Source organism: Myotis davidii, unplaced genomic scaffold, assembly GCF_000327345.1.
Source record: "Myotis davidii unplaced genomic scaffold, ASM32734v1 scaffold114, whole genome shotgun sequence".
Lineage (NCBI taxonomy): Eukaryota > Metazoa > Chordata > Mammalia > Chiroptera > Vespertilionidae > Myotis > Myotis davidii.
Genome location: NW_006285918.1, coordinates 47,134 through 53,740, shown reverse-complemented (window position 1 = coordinate 53,740; position 6,607 = coordinate 47,134). Strand labels below are relative to the sequence as shown.

The window sequence follows — 6,607 nt, the reverse complement described above, 5'->3', positions numbered from 1 at the left end:
GGTACTAGAACTGGTTCTTTTCTAGAGAATTTGAAATGATAGGGTCATGGACTGCCTGTTTTATTCATTCATCTGTCAGGTAATAATCACTGGTGTGATTTCAGAATTTTTCTAACTCCTTCAGAATATGTTTATATAATAACTTGCTTGGTTACTGGATGTCTTATAATTTTCACATAGATTCTTTTTGCTGAGAGAGTAAGTGCTATCACATACCTCCTATCCATGCCATTTAACGCATACTTAAAGGACATTTTGATTAAAGAATAAGAAGGATCAGAAACCTCTTATAGGGAAAAATATTTTTTGACAATCTATAACTATTAAGTGCCCAACAGCTCACTGAGCACTTCCATCCTAAGTATTATTTCATTTAATTTTCACCCCAAACTATAAGAGAGAGATCAGACCCTTCCTTTGGCTGAGGAAATTGAAGCTCACCCTGTGGCAGTGATTTTCCCAAGAACATACAATAGTGAGTCAGGGCACCAGAATTAAATCCAGGCATATCTGAGATCAGCTTCTTTTCCCCCCCACCATGGTGTCTTTTGAGGTTTTAAAATCTATGAAAACTCTATATTTTCTGATTACAATCTGCTAAGAATCTTAGAAATGAGTTGACAGGCTGCCCTTTAGTTCCCAAACCCAGTGATTCAGTTTTATTCCATCTTTCTTTCTTTATCATTTATGTCTCACTGGCCTGTCCATGGCCATTTCCCCCCTCAGTGGTTCCAAATGTAGGAAAATAGGGAATAATGAAGATCACCACAGGCCAGGAGTATACTTACATGTGTGTACTTGTATAGACTGGAAGTTTCTTAGCAACAGAAGGCTGTTTTAGGAAAATCTTCTGACCACAGTGCCAATTCTTATACAATTGGGAGTTTCTCAAAAAGGAAGTACCTTTTTTTTTTCCAATCCTCACTTGAAGACATGCTTGGAGAGAGGAGGGAAGAGGAGAGAGACAGAGAGAGAGAACATTGATCGCTTTCTGTAAGTGTCCTAACCAGGGATTGAACCCACAACCCACGTATATGCCCTGACCAGGAATCAAACTGGCAACCTTTTGGTGAATGGGGAAATGCTTCAACCAAATGAGCTACTCTTTTGATGACAAACAATCACCTCATAATATTTAGTTTCCTTTCGCACTGTGGGTATTATGTTTGGCTTTAGCTATAGGCAGACCTTTTGTGGATAGCTATAACTATGCATGTGTCAATGCTGATTTTATGGTGGGCCTGACATTTACAGAGGCATGATAACAAAGAATGGAGGATGGAGGTGAGGCTTCTGCCTTGACTCTTACTTTACTGTCATAACCAGATTGTTCAGAGTTGTTCATATTTCTGCCTGAATTTCCTGACTCAGTTGTCCCCACCACTCCATTGAAACTGCTCTTACAAAGTTGTCTTGTTTATGAGCCCAATGTACAATTCTTAGTGATTATCTGACTCAATTTTTTATGAGCTTTTCACATAGTCCCCACTCATTTCTTTCTAGAACAAACTCTCTTGTTTTCCCTGTCCTGTTGCTGTTCTCTATTTTTGTCTTCTGACTTCCCTGAACACTTCTCTGTCATCTTGGGGTTTTCTTCACTACTCAGTCTTTATGTGAAGATTCTCAGGATTCATCCCTTGATTATTTCCACAGGCGATTTCACTTGTTCCTGAGGCTTCAGATTTTCCTGCCAAAGTCCCCTAAAGTTAAACTTTTAGCTTAAACCTATTTCCAGGTCCAACTCTAAATGATATTCCTTCTTGGATATATTATAGGCACCTCAAAATGAACATGTTCAAAATAGAACTCATACTCTTCTATCTCCAACTTGCCCTTCCATTACGTATTCAGCTCATCAAATGGCCCTACTGTTTTCTAGGTTGTTCATGCCAACCTAGGTGACATCCTTTTCCCTCACTTCTCACATCCACCTGAGTCATTGGCATCACATCTTATTGAATCTACATCCCAGATATTAAATGATAGTAGCTAAACTAAAAAGAGATAAATAAAAATTACTTTAAAGAGAAAGCAATACAGATATTCTGCCGTGGTTGGGGCTATTCACCCCAGCTGCTGTGGAAACTGAGTCAAACCTGCAATTGACTCTGGGTTCTTGAGTTCTTTCTTGTGTGACCCTCCTCTTTCCTGGGAGTCTGATGACCAAGGGGATCCACTGACACTTTCGGGCGTCTGTGAGGCAGCAGGAGTGAAAGGGCTGCTAGGAAATACTGGAACTTGGGACTCCACCTTGGCCTGCATTTACCTGTTGCAGTAATTTTCTTTCCTTACCTCCCCGAGCTTTCTCTCAGTCAACACCGCTGCCATTCAGGTTCCTTGATCCCTTTTCACATAGAAGGTGGTCTTTGTTCAATAGTAGGAAGTGCTTCTCTCCAATTTCTTGCCCATGTCATCAGCCATCTTCATGTAGAAGTTGCGAATCTGATGTGTGGAGTTCATGTTTCCACACAAGTTGAGAAGCGCTCCCCCCCTGCATCCCTACCCCACACACATTCTAAGCAGCTTATTTCCTCCTCAAACAGTTTTTTTTGATGTTGCTCAGGCAGAATTTGAAGTTTCAGTTTCAGCTGCTGATCTCACTTTCTAGGTGTGAATTTTCAGAAGTGGACCATACCCTGAAGGGATGACCTGTTCAGGTATATGTTCAATGCCAACAGGAACAAGGTCTGTCATGTGGGAGGACTGGCCTCTAACCCAGATGTCCTGACAGTCATTGGCTTTTATCATTGGCCCAACATTCTCACTACATTTTCCATAGGCTTCATCATGGCAGAACACCCTTCGCCTAGCATTTTCACACTTCTTAGAGTGTGCCATTTCTTCACTATCAAAGACACTGTCACAACAGCACATACCAGGATCACCAGGGGAACACAGGGAGACCTGGGATGTGTTTCGAACTTTCAGAAATCACCAGCAAAACACCACACAGTGCTCCAGGATTAGTTGGAAGGTGGATGCAGTGGGGGACAGCAGGCCCTTCATGTCTGGTTGGGTTCACAGCTCTACCTCTTGCCTGACAGTATTCTGTGGGCCACAACTAAACACTTAGAAACCTATAAGAGGTACCTAGCAGCCAGGGTGGATCACTTGGGCTTGGGGAGGGGAGACTAGCAGGTTATAAAAACAGTTTTCCCTCACTTTGCTCTGAAATATGAAAGTAATCTCATGTTTACAGGCACTGGGGGCAGGTGGATAGGGCTGATTGCAGTCTAGAGTACAGAGAGTTCATATATGTGCCTTTGCCTCCCTCATAAAGTGTCCCTTACTATTAATAGCTTGCATTAGTGCGGTGCATTTGCTACGCTTGATTATCATTACATTATTATTAACTAAAGTCCATACTTTACATTAGGGTTCGCTCTTTTTGTTGTGTAGCTCTATGAGCTTTGACAAATGTATGATGTTATGTATACACATTACAGTATCATCCAGAATAGTGTCACAGCCCCAAATCCTCCATGCTGCACCTATTCATCCCTCCTTTCCTCTTGAACATATGGAAAACACTGATGACTTTTTTTTGTTCTGAAGGCTATTTTGTCTGAAATTGATATAATTACTCTCACAATCTTTATATTAACGTTAGAATGGTACATATTTTTCCATCTTTAGTTTTCAAAAAGTTATGCCTTTAAAATAGGTTTGTTATACACAATATACACTTGGGTATTGTTTATGATTCCTTATGGCAGTCTTTGTTCTTTAACTTTTGTAGTTAGACCTTGACATTAAAAGTTACTTTTTATATATTTGGATAATATCTATCTTGTTATTGTTCTCTGTTCATTGTCTGTTGTTCTTTTTTTGCCTTCATCTCTCTTTAGTGTTCTTTGGCGTGAGTTGAGCATTTCATATGATTCCATTTTGCCTCCTCTTATAACATATCAATTCTACTTCTTAAAATTTTTGAGTACTTACCATTGGGTTAGCAATATACATTTACAACTAATTCAGGTCTACTTTCAAATAACTTCAAATAACATTATACCACTTGACCAGTTGTAAAATATCTTATAACAGAGTATTCCCAATTCTTCCTTCCCATCTCTTAGAACACTGCTTTCATTTATATCACTTATCCATAAGCTATAATCACGCAATACATTGTTGTTATTATTATTTTGAACAAACTTTTATCTGTTGAATCAATTAAAAATAAGTAAAATGAAATATTTTATTTTACCTTTATCCCTTCTCTAATGCTCTTTCTTTTTCATGTAGACCTGTGATTCTACCTGTATTATTTTTCTTCCATCTAAATAAATCTTTTAAAATTCTTGCAAGACATGTCTACTGATGTGTAATTTTCTCAAATTTTGTTTGTTTGAGAAAGTATTTGTTTCCCCATCTTTTTTAAAAGATAATTTTACATAACACAGTTTTCTAGGTTGGTGATTTTTTTTCTTTCAGCACTATAAACAATTCATTCCACTATATTTTTGCCTGCATGGCTTCTGAACAGAAATCCAACATAAATCTTATCCTTATTCCTTTCCAAGTAATGCTTTTTTCCCTCCCTGGCTTCTTTCAGGATTTTCTCTGTGCCTTTAATTTTCTGCAGTTTGAATATTATATGCCTAGGTGCAAAGTGCCTACCATGTGCATTCAGCTTTATCTATCTATCTATCTATCTATCTATCTATCTATCATCATCATCATCATCTATCTATCATCTATTTTTTCAATTACAGTTGACATTTAACATTATTTTATTCTAGTTTCATGTGTAAGACATATTAATGTAATATGACAATTAATATAATTTATGAAGTGATCCCCCGGTAATTTAAGTACCCATCTGGCACCATACATAGATTATATTTTCTGTGCTGTATTTACATCCTCATGACAATTTTGTAACTGCCAATTTGTACATGTTAGTCCCTTATCCGTTTTCACCTAGCTTCCCAAATGCACCAATCCCCAATCTGGCAACCCTCAGTTTTTTCTCTGTATCTATGGGTCTGTTTCTGTCTATTTATTATGTTCTTTAGATTCTACATATAAGTAAAACAATAGGACATTTGTCTTTGTCTGGTTTTGGAATCAGAGTAATGCTAGCCTCATAAAATGAGCTTGGGAGTCATCCCTCCTTTTGAAGTTTTGGGAACAGTTTAAGAAGGATAGTTGCTAGCTCCTCTCTGAATGTTTGGTAAAATTCACCTGTGAAGCCATCTGGTCCAGGGCTTTTGTTTGCTGGGATTTTTTTTTTCTTTCAGCTATTTAATTGGTTCTTATAAGAAATTCAGAACACCAGTTTATGAGGATAAAGCCCATTGGTGAGAGTGAACGGAGAGCAGAGATAGCCCTGGAGCTGAGGAACAGCTTTGATTTTTGGCAGAATTTGTGAGTCCACAGCCTCTGGTCAACTTGTGCTGTTCTGTAATCTCGTGTTTCTCTTTCTCTGTGTTGAAGATCTTGCCCTCCTGGTGTCTGGGCTTGCACAGCTTCTTGAAGTAAGCATCAGTGAGATGTTTGGGGATTTTCACACCACTGATACCAATTTTGGTGGAGGTGGCGATGACAAATTTCTGGTGCAGAGGCACTCGATTGAGGGACAGAGGTCCAGTCACAAGTAGCAAGCCACTGCTCAGCTGCTTCAGGAAAACCACGCTCTTGCCTCTGTGGTGCCCAGTGAGGGTGATCAGAGTGGTCTCAGGAGTGATGCTGGCCTGCAATCTCCTCACATGCTGACTGAAGGGTTTCTTGCCTGGCTCAACAGCTTTTGAGGCACATCTTCAGTAGGATGCTATCTAGGCATTTTGTGGAGATTAACCACTCGGGACCAACATTCTTGTCGCCACCAACTGGTTTTGTGACAGTAGCAAGAACTTCATCCTTCTTTTTCTTTTCAATCCTGGATTTAGCTGCCAAATACTTCCTCTTGTACATGGCCTTTTGGGAATACATAGCCGACCGGGAATATCTGCCAATTCCTCTCATGAGGATGGGTTTCGGCTGCAGTGGGGCTTCCCCTTCTTAGGTGCCTTAACCTGGCCGTCGGCATCCGCCTTCTTGGCTTCAGGCTTCTTCTCCTTAGTATCTGGCTTCTCAGTTTTCTTTTCGCCCGCCATCTTGCAAGATGGGAAAGAGCGGGAATTTTTTGATTAATGCTTCAATTTTGTTTGTTGTAATTGGTGTGTTCAGATTTTCTTTTTCTTAACTCATTCTTGGAAGATTAAATGTTTCTAAGAATTTATCCATTTCATGCAGATTGTCCAATATGTTGTCATACTGTATGTACTTTCTTATAATCCTTTGTGTTTCTATGGTGTCAGTGGTCATTACTCTCTTTCATTTCTAATTTTATTTATTTGAGTCCTCTCCTTTTTGAAAAATTCTTTATTGCTGAAAGTATTACATTCTCCCCCGCCTCCTTTTTTTGAGGCTTATTAAAGGTTTGTCAATATTGTTCATCTTTTCAAAGAACCAGCTCTTGGTTTTATTGATCTTTTGTAATATTTTTAGACTTTATTTTGTTTATTTCTGCTTAACCTTTATTATTTTCTCCCTTCTACTCCTTTTGGCTTTGTATATTGTTCTTTTCCTAGTTCCTTTACATGTTATGTTAATTATTTACTTG

The 6,607-nt window shown here is 38.9% G+C and overlaps 1 pseudogene; it reads right to left on the bottom strand.

The window, feature by feature from the left end:
- Positions 1-5,269: 5,269 nt before the first annotated feature.
- LOC102760118 lies at positions 5,270-6,098 on the bottom strand (annotated as a pseudogene).
- Between the last annotated feature and the right edge of the window lie 509 nt (positions 6,099-6,607).